Genomic DNA, 14,746 nt, shown 5'->3' on the forward strand with positions numbered 1-14,746 from the left:
GGATACTTAATGCGGAATTTTTTTCCCGATCTGGGATGGCAAAAAGTATCACCTGTTTCTAGAAAACTACAGGTAGTACACCCAATGCATTTGTAATTGCCTGCTGGACGTGTCAAAAAATGCGTGGGAGCTACATTGGTATATTGGCTCACGTCGTTGTGTACGACAATATCTTTAATGTTTCTACCCCTTTTATATGAGGTAAGAATAGATGAACCTTGTAGCGCTGGGAGTTTAGGGTCACTTGCAATGATCGGCCAGATGTTTCTGGCCCTACGCATTAAGGGTCCACTCACTGTAGTGAACTGTTGAGTCCAAACCACTTTATTGTGATTGTTAATGGGATCTCTAAATTTGAGGGCCTGTGACCTAGATAAGGTCAACACTTTATCTTTGGCTTTTTTCAAAATCTTATAGTGGTATCCCCTCTTTAAGAATTTGCGAGACATCTATATATATAATTATATATATATATATATATATATATATATAAAATTTTACAATTTTTTTTCTTTTTTTCCATGGCCTGGCACTCCCAACAATTAAAGAACCTGCAGCTGGTGCCCTCACAGTCAGAAAAATCTACGGAGCAGAGGTGCGGCACTCTAATGCCGGGTACACACTAGACGATATCCTACCCTCCATCATGACCCGTTCCATTAGGTACAAAATGCTCTGCTCCTGGACTTCCCACCTAATGTATGATTGCAGTCACCTGTGTTGAACTAGGTAATTGATGAGACAGGTGTTTCACCACAGGTGGCTGCAATCATAAATTAAGAGGGAAGTCCAGGAGCAGAGCATATTGTACCTAATGGAACGAGTCATGTTGGAGGGTCTGCACCCTTTACATAAAATCAACTTTATGTTCATCTACTAAAGTATTGCTCATCTTAGTTTCCTTTATGGCTTAAGTCAGTATTTCGCATGGGTCAGACACTATAGCAAGTAATCTGCAATACAGGCTCCTCCTGAGTATGTTTGAAAGTGAGCTGCTCTTACAAATGTTTTCACAAGGGTATGTGTATACAATGTATATTGTGTATGAGGGCGGCGACAGTACAGTGATTTCAAGCTTAGCTGACCAATGATCTAGTTTGCTCAGTGCTGTACTTGTCAAGGGGAGATAAGGGATATACAGTACACTATGGGGCATATCTAATTGGCCGCGAGGTGTTGACTGCAAAAAAATCACGCGAACCTCACAACCAATTTTAGATTACTGCGGGTATGTGCGCTGCCGATATCATCTGTAGTCAAAAAAAAAATGCAGCTTTGAAAAACCAGCGGTGCGTGAAAAAAAAAAAAAGAACTCACCTGCCCCAGACATCTGCTACCATCTGGGCCCAGCTGCTGCATCGTCTGAAGGCGGGACCGGCTCATGTGCTCCTCTGCAGAAGAATGAAGGGAAGGTAAGTGTAGTGTGTGCAGGGAGGGGGTGCAGGGTAGCGGGGGTAGTTTAGTGTGTTCAGGGGAGGGAGGTGCAGGAAAGTGGGGGTAGTGTAGTGTGTACAGGGAAGGGTGCAGACTAGTGGGGGTAATGTAGTGTGTGTGGGAGGGGGTGCAGGGTAGCTGGGATAGTGTAGTGTGTGCGTGGAGGGGGGTGCAGGGTAGCGGGAGTAGTGTAGTGTGTACGGGGAGGGGAGTGCAGTGTAGCGGGGGTAGTGTTATGTGTGCGGGAGGGGGTGCAGGGTAGCGGGGATAGTGTTATGTGTGCGGGAGGGGGTGCAGGGTAGAGGGGGTAGTGTAATGTGCGGGGAGGGTGGAGAAGGGGTAGTATAAACCTGTCTTGTGCTTGGCCAGTCCCTGGAAGCTGTCTGCAATACTGGAGAGAAGAACAGGAGGAGGAGGAGGCAGCACTGCAAAAGGTGAGTAATTAATGACTAATTAAGCTAATTGGAAACTTACAATTGCTTAATCAGTCATTAAGGGGGTTGCCACTGGGGTCCTAGAGCAATACCCGACCATTTTTCCTAAAATTATGGATTTTAAGAATGAAAAAATTGGTTGTGCTCTAACAGTGTGCAAATGAAAAAAACTGCACCTAATTGAATAGCAAAAATCCCGCACCTGCAGGAAAAACCCTTAATTTAATATGCCCCTACAGCTAGCAATCTGCACGGGCTCCTGTTTGTGTATGAATCTGAGCTGCACTTACTGTGTACACAGTTGAAGGGTATATATCTTGTGCATTAGGGACAGAGACAGTACTGGGATTCAAAACAAGAGGAGAGGTACCGCAAATGCCCTAATAATTAACAAAATAATTAAGAAAACCAACAAATATTGTAATTTTAGTGTTCCCTATACAGGGAGTCCTAAATTGTTATATGGTTGGTGATGCTTCCTAGAGATGTATAACTGTATAGACGTGGAGAGAGGAAAGGAGACTTTTTTTCTGGGGCACAGCTGACCAAAAAATACTGTGCTGTGTCTGAGTGAGCTGCACCCCAAAGAAGACAACGTATCTCCCATCCAGATAGTAGTGCGGACTACTCCATCAGACCATCAGTAGCTGGTACTCTCACACTGGCCTGCTCCCATCCAGATACTAGTGCGGACTACTCCACCAGACCATCAGTAGCTGTAACTCTAACACTGGCCTGCTCCCATCCAGATACTAGTGTGGACTATGCCACCAGACCATCAGTAGCTTGTACTCTTACACTGGCGTGCTCCCATCCAGATACTAGTGCGGACTACTCCACCAGACCATCAGTAGCTGTAACTCTCACACTGGCCTGCTCCCATCCAGATACTAGTGTGGACTATGCCACCAGACCATCAGTAGCTTGTACTCTTACACTGGCGTGCTCCCATCCAGATACTAGTGCGGACTACTCCATCAGACCATCAGTAGCTTGTACTCTTACACTGGCCTGCTCCCATCCAGATACTAGTGCGGACTACTCCACCGGACCATCTGTAGCTGGAACTCTCACACTGGCCTGCTCCCATCCAGATACTAGTGCGGACTATGCCACCGGACCATCAGTAACTGGAACTCTCACACTGGCCCTCTCCCATTCAAATACCAGTGCATATTACGCCATTGGACCAGCCTCACAGGGCTTTCCCTTTTCCAGGATATCAATCCAGTGTGTCTGACTGTACAATTGTGTGGTTATCCACCATGGCTGCCTACACCTGGTAATTGTAACAACTTCTATTTATCCCAATATAATTTATTTTTGTTCACAGCATCCCTTATATACATTGGAGCGACAGTGCTTATGCTAATATGCCATCACACTTTTATTGTTTTTATTGAAATTGGTTTTCAAGTGAAAGTTAGATAAAACCTGTATGATATTAGAATTTTATAAATATATGTTTAGATGGTCTCATATGCTTGTATTTGTTTATATTGCACCAAAACAATATGAGTATGAATATGAGTCTAACATCTTCTGAGTACAGTATCACATTATTAATATCACTTTTTTGTATTTATGTTTTTTGCTTATTTTTTCAGTCAGATACTTTTAGTACATTATTGCATGTGACTGGCCCCTCTTGATATTCTGCATTTATAGAGTAAGACCATATTCCTTATTCTGTAAGCTGCAGAACTATTTATGTAGTGGATATCCTGTTAGTTTAATTTTACCCTTGTATGTCTTATTTTCATGGATTGTTAATCGCACATTGTAACCTGTGAAGTATGAAGTGCACCCAAGATGGCTGCCTCGCCTAGTGCTCTCTTGTGTAGAATAAACAATGCATGGTTCTGGTGATTTAGCAAGGATCTCTCCTAGTGTTTTCCCCAATTATGTGTCATCTCTTGACTTGCATTAATCTCTTACATACAATTATTGATCACTTATTACTCAGAGGCATCGATCCAATCTCATCATGTTTCCATAAACCCCTCTCATTTGCATTGTCACCTCAGTGTTTAGGCTGCAGATCTCACACACTTACCTGTACTTTATCTAAGCTGAGCTTTCATCCTCTCAGCCTCCCCACCACCATATTACTTCCATTACCAACTCTGCTCTCATTTACCTCACCAGGCCTCACTTCAGCCTCTTCGCCTTTTGAGAGCATTTATTCATAAAAATAAAGACAACTTCAAGCAGAAATATATATATATATATATTAAATATTTAAGCTTTTATTTCAAGTAATATATAAATTTTTGTTTTATTTACTCTGCATTATAAAATAGAGAATTGTGGACCAAGATTGATCCAGAATTCTTACACATTTGTCCTATAAGAGGAACAAGATGGCGGAAACCTCATGACTCACGAAGAATCATCCTTCAGCACTCAGGAGAGGAAAACCCCCTGTGGAGGAAACCTCTGAGGACCCATGGCTGAAGGACTGCCTGACCCTCTAGGCATTAAGAGGCTATCTTCAAGCAAAATATATTTAAAAATAAATTTAAGCTTTTATTTCAAGTAAAATGTGACTATTTTATTTACTCTGCATTATAAAGTAGGGAATTCTGGACCAAGATTGGTCCAGAATTCTTATACTCTTGTCCTATAAGAGGAAGAAGAAGGTGTGGAGTGACAGATAGACAGTACTAAGTTAGACAGTCAATAGACACCAGAAGGTAGACAGTAAACAGGTCTACAGGTAAATGGTCAACAGTGCTGTGTCGACAGTGTTAAAAGGTCGACATGCATATGGTGTCTATCTATTGACTGTCTATCTAGTTACTGTCTATCTACCATCCAGATACTGAACAAGATGGCGTAAACCTCATGACTCATGAAGAATCATCCTTCAGCACTCAGGAGAGGAAAAACCCCCTGTGGAGGAAACCTCTGGGGACCCATGGCTGAAGGACTGCCCGTCCCTCTAGGCATTAAGAGGTTATGCAGAGTTTGTCCAAATCACCCACCCACCACTAACCGTACATAACCCGTCATCCCTTCTGTCACCTCAATCTGCTACTTTGACCTATTACCCGGCTGGTGATAAATGCATCTGCACGTCGATGGCGATCGCATGTCCACGGTGAGAGATAGAAAAGAGAGTGACAGATAGTGGAAGTGGGCATGGGAGGGGGAGAGACAAGACAGAGAGGGGAAGAGGGGGGTGGGAAGAAAAACCCTAGCACCCCCTTAGTAATTAGAGCTCCATGTAAGAAAGAGTTATGACCCCTTTAGTACTCATTTCTGGTGCTAAAAGGGGTGGTGACTGCAATACTATATTTAGGAAACAACTCTAACGCTGTTTCTAAAGTACCCACAGGGTTTGAGCTCTACGCGCATACACAGACGCTCATCACGTATGTACATTAGTCAGTGACCCATTGCCGGTAGCATTAGGCTGCCAGCAACACAGCAGAGGATGCAGCGGAGGAGGAGGACACCGCTGGACCTCCCTGTGGTGGTAAATACTAGCAGCATAATCGTATATACATCACAGTGACACAAAACAAAATATGCCACCAGCATTTAATATCACTCTTACATGGAGCCCAAACTATGATCTAGATGTAACATTTACTAATGACAGTCTTGGATAAAAACAAATAACTAAAGCACAATATGCTGTAATTCTCTCACACCTCTGTACATTAATAACAATGGAACAGGCTGCAATACTGGCATACCGGGCTTAGGAGGCAGAGCGTAAAGAATTTAATTAGGAACAGTATAGTCCCATCCAACACCCACCTGGAGCACTGTGTAAAGGACTTAATTAGGAACAGTATAGTCCCATCCAGATAGTGCCCACCTAACATCTATAAGAGATGTCCCAGATGCAGATGCTTTGGGCTGTAATGACACTGGCCCTGATTCTGACCCGCTCGCGAGCGCTGAGCGCTCGCAAGTGGGTCGATGTTGCCCAAGTGCGCATGCGCATGATGGAGGCGGCTCCGTTGTGCGCATGCGCGAGACCCGAATAACGATGGCCAAGCCGTTGTTATGGGTCTCGCACCAAAGGGGGCGTGCTGTCGATGGTGATTGACAGCACGCCCCCTTTGGTGGGCGTGCCAGGGGAGTGGCTGCCCAGACGGAGGCGTTCCCATGGGAACACCTACCGTCTGGAGCCGGCCCCACTGACATCACTAGTGATGTCAGTGGGAGTGCTTTTGGCTCTGATAGAGCCAAAAGCACTCCAGGGCTTGCGGCAGCGAGACCCTACCGCAGGGTCTCGTCGCAAGCCTGATGGTCACGATGGTCTTGACCATCGCGACCATCATTTTGGCCACTCGCTATAGCTGTGGGTGGTCACCCACAGCTATGCGAGCGGTCAGAAGGCCACTCCAAAAAGGAGGAGGGACGACCCTGATTCAGAGCGAGCGCTCTGTCAGAGCGTCCGGCTCTGAATCAGGGCCTCTATCCCACTAGGTGTGAGATTCTGTTTTTAACCAATACTGCCCTGTCCCCAATGTCTGAAGTCATATTACAGTAGTTACGCTGTCTGCCGACGCATGGAACTAAGCTGACCTTATCTTTGTCCAGTCACTAACCTTATGCGAGTATCTCCTGCTGGTGTGTGGTACTGTGTCAGTGAATTGGTAGCGCATGAGAGGCAGCAACAGCAAAGCCCTGATACAGGCAGTTACCATTATGACATCATAGCATGACCTCACAGACTCCAACAGGCAGGCCAAGACTGGTTATTTCTGGTTTGAGAAAGAAATTAACGGAAGCTGAGAAATCTCTCCTCTATAAAGGTCTCAAATTCGCCCCATCCTCCTCACCAAATATCTTTAACCTTTTTATGGATCTCAACAAATTTATTAGAGATCTTTGTAGAAAAAGATACTTTGCGAATAAACAGATTTCAAGACAAACAGAAAATGCTTTTCCCATAGTGTTAGATTCTAATGACAATCCAATAATTAACATAATCAATGAACTTTTAGAAGAAAACAATACATATCCACAAATGGGAGATACAACACGGATTTTTGATGTTAATAGAGATAAATTCAAACTTAGGCCCGAATTTTTTCCAATTAAATACAAAAACCCTAATATAGAGTGTTTCTATAAAACCACTTTGGATAATTTTAAAACACTGTGTGCTACCAGTAAACACCAACAAAAAAGACCTAATTTGAACAAATGGGAAAAAATGGCTCTTAAGAGACTTATGAAAGACTCTTCGATTGTCATAAAGGAGGCCGATAAGGGGGGAGGGATTGTGGTTCAAAACAGTACAGACTATATATCTGAAGCTTTGAGACAACTCAGTGATACAAGTTTTTATTCAGTACTTCCATCCAATCCCACCAGGGAGTTTCTGTTGGAACTACAATCCCTCCTTAATGAAGCTTTTGAGGAAAAGATTATCTCCAGGGAGGAATTTAATTTTCTTTATTCACCTCACCCTACTATTCCAATATACTATCACTTACCAAAGATCCATAAATCCCTCACCTCACCTCCTAGTCGTCCCATTATTTCGGGTATTGGTTCTCTTTCAGTTAATCTATCCTTTTATGTTGATTCATTCCTACAACCTAGAGTCCAAACACTGAAATCATATATTAGAGATACCACTCACTTCTTACAGTTAATTGAGGGAGTGGAGTGGAAAGAATCTTATGCATTCATGATTTTAGATGTTCAGAGTCTCTATACTAACATCCCACATATATTGGGAGTAGATGTTATTAAGAGACGTCTCCGAAAAGATGGTGACCTCTCTGAACGTCATGAGAATTTTCTATTGGACTCCATTTCTTTTATTTTACGGCACAATTATTTTCTTTTTTTGGACACATTTTATTTACAGACTATGGGAATGGCCATGGGGACCAGGTCGCGCCCAGCTATGCCAACCTCTACATGGGGGAGGTGGAGGACCTCCATGTGTGGGGGGGCGGGCTGGGCTCAAGCCTGGTTCTCTATGGCCGTTACATTGATGATCTTTTTATTATTTGGGATGGGCCCCTCACTTCAGCACAAGAATTTGTTTCTAAACTTAATTTAAATGAATATAATTTAAAATTTACTTATACTTTTCTCCGTCACTGTATTAATTTTCTGGACATCTCCCTGGAGATAAATCAGAATAAGATTACCACACGAAACTTCACCAAAGAGGTGGGATCGAATGCATACTTGCATTACAAGAGTTCACATCAAATGACATGGAAACGCAATATTCCTAAAGGTCAACTTATGCGTTTAAGGAGAAATTGTTCAGATTTAGAAAGCTTTAAATTACAGTCAGATTCCATGATGGAGGCTTTCAAAGTGAGAGGATATCCAGAGGATCTCATTAAGAAAGCCTTCTCTGAAGTGCTTGCCATGGATAGAGAAACATTATTCAAATCGAAAAAGAAAGAAATTAATACTACTGGAGTTACAGAAAGAGACTTAGCATTTATTTCAACATACACGGATTCACAAAGAGAGATTAAAAACATCATAATAAAAAATTACGATATTCTTAAACAAGATAAAATCTTAGGCGAACTAATTCCTTCTAAACCAAATTTCATTTTTAGACTTAATAAATCCCTTAAAAATCTGCTAGCCCCAAGTTTATTAAAAAATTGTGAAAGAACGAATCCTAGTATTAGTTGGCTTCCCATCAAGCCAATTGGGTGTTTTAAATGTGGAAGTAATCGTTGTACCACTTGTGACTATATAGTAAATGGGACAAAAAATGTTAATATACCTAACAGTGAGGAGATATACTCCATAAAGGAGTTTATCAATTGTAACTCCAAGTATGTTGTATATGTCCTCACTTGCGGGTGTAATTTAAAATATGTGGGCAGAACAACTCGCTGTCTGAAAATTCGTTTTATGGAACACCGAAGAAACATAATTAATCAGGTTCCATCTCATAGTGTCTCCAGACACTTTCAAGAAAGCCATAAAAGGGATCCAAGTTCATTGAAACTAATTGGCATTGAAAAGATCTCCCTGACCATCAGGGGAGGCGATCGCTTTAGACTTTTATGTAAACAAGAATTGTTTTGGATATTTAAGATGGATTCTTTATACCCTAGAGGTCTAAATGAAATGCTAGAGCTTAATTCTATCTCTTGTTAACATTTTATTCCATTTATCCAATTTAACATACATTATTATTATTATTATTTTTCTTAAGTAATCCTTTATTATTCAATACTTTATTGTGTTTAGTATATTGAGTTTCATTTATAGTCATACTGATTTTATTATTAATTATTTACTTGTATTATTTATATCATTCATGCATTATGGTATCCAATATATATTGGTTCCTTCTTAGATCAAGATTTTTAGGTCTTTGATATGTAATATTCGAGACTGTATATGTTGTGTCCCCTTTTTTATAAATTTTCACATGTTTAATATGTTGGTACACTGTGGCGCTATGGTTGTCATGTGACACTGAGTTTTGTCATGTGAGCGCTACTTTGTTCCACCATATATTTATGGGTTACCTTGAATATCACTTTCTCCCTCCACGGTGTGTAGTTGACGTATACAATGCGGTGGAGGGTGAATAGGAAAGATGAGTGATACTGATCCTCCCGAATCACGTGACTCCACTACAATACGTCAGCACGCTATTACGTTACTTGCATCACGTGACAATCGAGTTGTGTCACGTGAGCGCTATTGGACCTATCACCAGTTATGTTTATGGGTTACCTTAGTTACTCCCCCATCCTCCACGTGTGGTTTGTTTACACCACACGGCGGAAGGAGAACGGGAGAGACAAGCGGCACTAACAGCTATGATCGGACCGCTTGTCTGACTTCACATAGAGATTCTATGATCTAGGTAAGTCTGTCTCCTTATTACATTATTTATGTGAATGCTTGAATACAGGAAGGTCTCCTTTTATAAATTGCTTGTTAATTAACAACAGATGGCAATTAGGAGCCATCTTGGATATACCATATAAAAAGCCCTTTCAGCAGCCATGTCACCACCTTTGAAAAAGCTGTGGGTACAACACAGCGAAACGCGTCAGGATTGGCTGCTTCTTTATATCATCCATCCACTACAGGAGATACATGGTCAAAGCAACGTGCTATTTAGCCACACAAACGGACTGCCGAAACCTCTGCCCAGGGACCAACTCTTGCGGAAGCCTAACAGCAGTGCTAATTAGGACCCCTAAATTCAAGCGGACACTGGATTTGGTAATTATAAGTCTGGACTGACTTTTAGAACTGCACGTGCTCAGTACCATTGGATCAATTATTATTGGATTATTATCTAAGCCTCCCAGCATCTATATGAGGCCAATGTGACTGGTGGATTGGACTGTTTTTATGCTCTTTTTTTGCACATTTTAGATTATATGCATATTGGTATTTTGTATGCCTTATTAAATGATTAAATGTTTTCATTCTAGTTGAGCGCTGTTGTTTTCTCCATTTTTGTTTAATATCCTTGAGGATTGACTACCCTCTTCCTATACAGCTGCTCTTATTTTATCTGTTTATTTGTTATTTTTATACCCATCTCAGCGCTCCTGCAGTGTAATTGCTGTGTTTTTCTGTGCACTTCTTATTTACAACTATTACATTCACATCAGATTATTATTATTATTTTTATGGCAGGGTTTCCCTTCTAATTTTTGTGCTGCTTTGTATAAACCCAATTTCACTGGTTACGGGTTAAAAAAAAAAATAATAAAAAAAATAATTCCAGTATATAAAACATTATCAATACAGGTATGTAAAATATCGGTGTATCATTTACATTCCTTTGGGAAGCATTACATTTGTAAATCAAATCACATTCAGCACCATGCTTATATAAACCCAAAAAAATATATAAACAAACTGAAATCAATAGCACCTCTATATAAAGAAGTAAACTTTACATTGTTTTTTAATGTATAGTGTATCAGTGATCGTCTCAATTAAGGATTAAGCACTGTTTACGGCACTGACCTCCCTCAGACGTATTGTGATACATTCAATTAAACATCATATTGGCAATAACACTCAGCACCACATTCTGGGGGTCATTCAGACCCGGTCGTTAGCATCGATGCGCTCGGACCGGGTCGATGGCCCCCCACAGAGCATGCGCACGATGGCGCCAGTGTGCGCATGCGTGAGACCCGCTACGACCGACAGCGCCGGTCATAGCAGGTCTCGATCCAAAGGGGGCGAGCTGTTGATGTTTGACAGCTCACCCCGTTTGGAAGGCGGGCCGGGGGGGTGGCAGCCCAAACGGAGGCGTTCCCATGGGAACACCTACCATTTGGGGGTGGCCCCACTGACTTCACTAGTGATGTCAGTGGAGAACTTCCGGCTCTGACAGAGCCAGAAGCTCTATGGGGCTTACGACAAGGGAGACCGTACCCTAGGGTCTCGTCGTAAGCCCCGATGGTCAGGATGGTCTCTGACCATCGCGACCATCACCGGAGTGGTCGTTAGAGCTGTGGGTGTTAACCCACAGCCTAATGACCGCAACAGAGATGGGCGGTCAGGATGCAAGTGGCCACCCAGTTTCTGAGCGACCACTTGCATCCTCCGACCGCCTCTGAATGAGGCCCTCTCTCCCTTCCCCATTAGGATCTGCAGAGCAGCTATGGAAAGTGTTGTCCAATTGTCAAGTAGAACTTTGTTTAGAAACAATTATATATACTAAAATATTATAATAGTTGTCAAAAACCATAAAGGCAGCAAGTGAATAGACCTATATAAGCCTACCGTCCAACATGACCCATTCCATTAGGTACAAAATGCTCTGCTCCTGGAGTTCCCACCTAATGTATAATTGCAGTCACTTGTGTTGAACTAGGTAATTAATGAGACAGGTGTTTCACTACAGGTGGCTGCAATCATAAATTAAGAGAGAAGTCCAGGAGCAGAGCATTTTGTACCTAATAGAATGGGTCATGTTGGAGGGTCTGTATAAGGTCACCAGAGGCTGCATCTGGGACCTCCGGGACTCTGCTTGATGGAAGACAGAAATCACTGCAGCAAATTAAACAGCTGAAATTGATTAGTTCATGTTTATGTGACTGCAGTAACCAGTCAGGAAAGCCCTGGCATGGGCCTGTGTGATGGGAGGGGCTATTCTAAGTGCACCAATCACAGCAGGGTATATCTGTGGGATGTATTATTCATATATATATACAAAGATGCTAAGTACCACATATTATTAGGAGAATGTTGTTGAGAAAGGGTCCCAGGCTCACAACCAACTTTATTTAATCACATCATTAATACAACAGGCTACAGTCCTGGGGTCCAGGCAGCTCACCTCCATTTGCTATTGCCATGTTATGACTATGACTGATGGCCTCTCCAGCTTCATTCCAGGTGAGAAGATTTAGGTTCCCTTCTGGATGAGCATTGGGACACTATTCTATACACCCTGCGACGTGCTACTATGTCTGCGATGTTTGTACAGATTAGCTTTATATGTTACATTTATTACTCCCTACAGGGTGGCTATATTTGGAGGTGCCTTGTGCAGTAGTGTCAGACCCTCCAACATGGCCCCTTCCACCAGGTACAAAATGCTCTGCTCTTGGACTTCCCACCTAATGAATTATTCCTTTCACCTGTGTTGAACTGGTTGATTGATGAGAAGAAGGTTTCAACACAGATGTGACTGCAATCATAAATGAGGTAGGAAGTCTTTGTACCTGGTGGGAGGGGTCATGTCGGAGGGTCTGTATTGTATCTATAATGGGTGCACACAGACCCCTGGGTCCAGGGGGACCCACACCCCACATCCTACTCTCATTAACGACACTTAGCATGAGCGGAGCCTGAGGCCACCTGAGAGGAATCCTCCAGGAAAATAGTGACAACACCATTCTCTGTGAGATATGTACATGTGGGGTAGACTCTAGCACAGTACGCATGCGCCAGCGCAAGGGGGGGGGGTACTCGGACACTGCAGACCAGACCCACAACTGATATAAGATGTAAAAACAGAAATATGTAAATGCATTTTGAAGTACACTTATACACCACCCTTCCTACCGGAAGAGGGTAAAAGCCTGATACATAGTAAATGCATTAGAAAAGCCGGAAATCATAGTACATGTATTGAAAAAGCCGGAAATCCATAGTAAATGTATTAGAAAAGCCGGTAATCATAGTAAATGTATTAGAAAAGCCGGAAATCATAGTAAATGTATTGAAAAAGCCGGAAATCATAGCAAATGTATTAGAAAAGCTGGAAATCCATAGCAAATGTATTAGAAAAGCTGGAAATCCATAGTAAATGTATTAGAAAAGCTGGAAATCCATAGTAAATGTATTAGAAAAGCCGGAAATTATATTACATGTATTGAAAAAGCCGGAAATCCATAGTAAATGTATTAGAAAAGCCGGTAATCATAGTAAATGTAATAGAAAAGCCGGAAATCATAGCAAATGTTTAAGAAAATCTGGAAATCCATAGCAAATGTATTAGAAAAGCCGGAAATCATATTACATGTATTGAAAAAGCCGGAAATCATAGCACATGTATTACAAAACTCAAAAATATTTGCACGTATGAAAAGCCGCGGCTAATGCATGATACACATTTTTGGTGAAAAGTTTGCACAATTGTAAACTTTGACAAACTGCAGTTTTTTACACCTAGTTGGATCTGGCCCTTAATATGATTTCCAGATTTTTCAATACACTTTACATGGTTTCCGGCTTTTTCAATGCATTTAATAAGATTTCCAGCTTTTCCAATACATTTAATAAGATTTCTGGCTGTTTCAACACATTTATAATGGTTTCCGGCTGTTTCAACGTATTTAATAAGATTTCCGGCTTTTTCAACACATTTACTATAGTTTCCGGCTGTTTCAATGCATTTAAGAATATTTCCGGCTTTTTCAATACATTTACTATGGTTTCCGGCTTTTTCAATGCATTTACTATGGTTTCCGGCTTTTTCAATACATTTACTATGGTTTCTGACTTTTTCAATGCATTTAATAAGATTTCCGGCTTTTTCAATGCATTTAATAAGATTTCCGGCTTTTTCAATACATTTATTAAGATTTCCGGCTTTTTCAATACACTTTTCATGGTTTCGGATTTTTCAATGCATTTACTATGGTTTCCGGCTTATTCAATGCATTTAATAAGATTTCCAGCTTTTTCAATACATTTAATAAGATTTCCGGCTTTTTCAATACACTTTTCATGGTTTCCGGCTTTTTCAATGCATTTAATAAGATTTCCGGCTTTTTCAATACATTTACTATGGCTTCCGGCTTTTTCAATACATTTAATTTCCGGCTTTTTCAATACACTTTTCATGGTCTCCGTTTTTTTCAATGCATTTAATAAGATTTCTGGCTTTTTCAATACATTTACTATGGTTTCCGGCTTTTTCAATACATTTAATAAGATTTCTGGCTTTTTCAATACACTTTTCATGGTTTCCGGCTTTCTCAATGCATTTAATAAGATTTCTCGCTTTTTCAATATATTTACCATGGTTTCCGGCTTTTTCAATACATTTAATAAAATTTCCGGCTTTTTCAATACATTTACTATGGCTTCCGGCTTTTTCAATACATTTAATTTCCGGCTTTTTCAATACACTTTTCATGGTCTCCTTTTTTTTCAATGCATTTAATAAGATTTCCGTCTTTTTCAATACATTTACTATGGTTTCCGGCATTTTCAATACATTTAATAAGATTTCTGGCTTTTTCAATACATTTACTATGGCTTCCGGCTTTTTCAATACATTTAATTTCCGGCTTTTTCAATACACTTTTCATGGTCTCCGTTTTTTTCAATGCATTTAATAAGATTTCCGGCTTTTTCAATACATTTACCATGGTTTCCGGCTTTTTCAATACATTTAATAAGATTTCCGGCTTTTTCAATAC

Source organism: Taudactylus pleione, unplaced genomic scaffold (genome assembly GCF_031769625.1).
Source record: "Taudactylus pleione unplaced genomic scaffold, aTauple2 ptg000201l, whole genome shotgun sequence".
In the NCBI taxonomy this organism is placed as follows: Eukaryota; Metazoa; Chordata; class Amphibia; order Anura; family Myobatrachidae; genus Taudactylus; species Taudactylus pleione.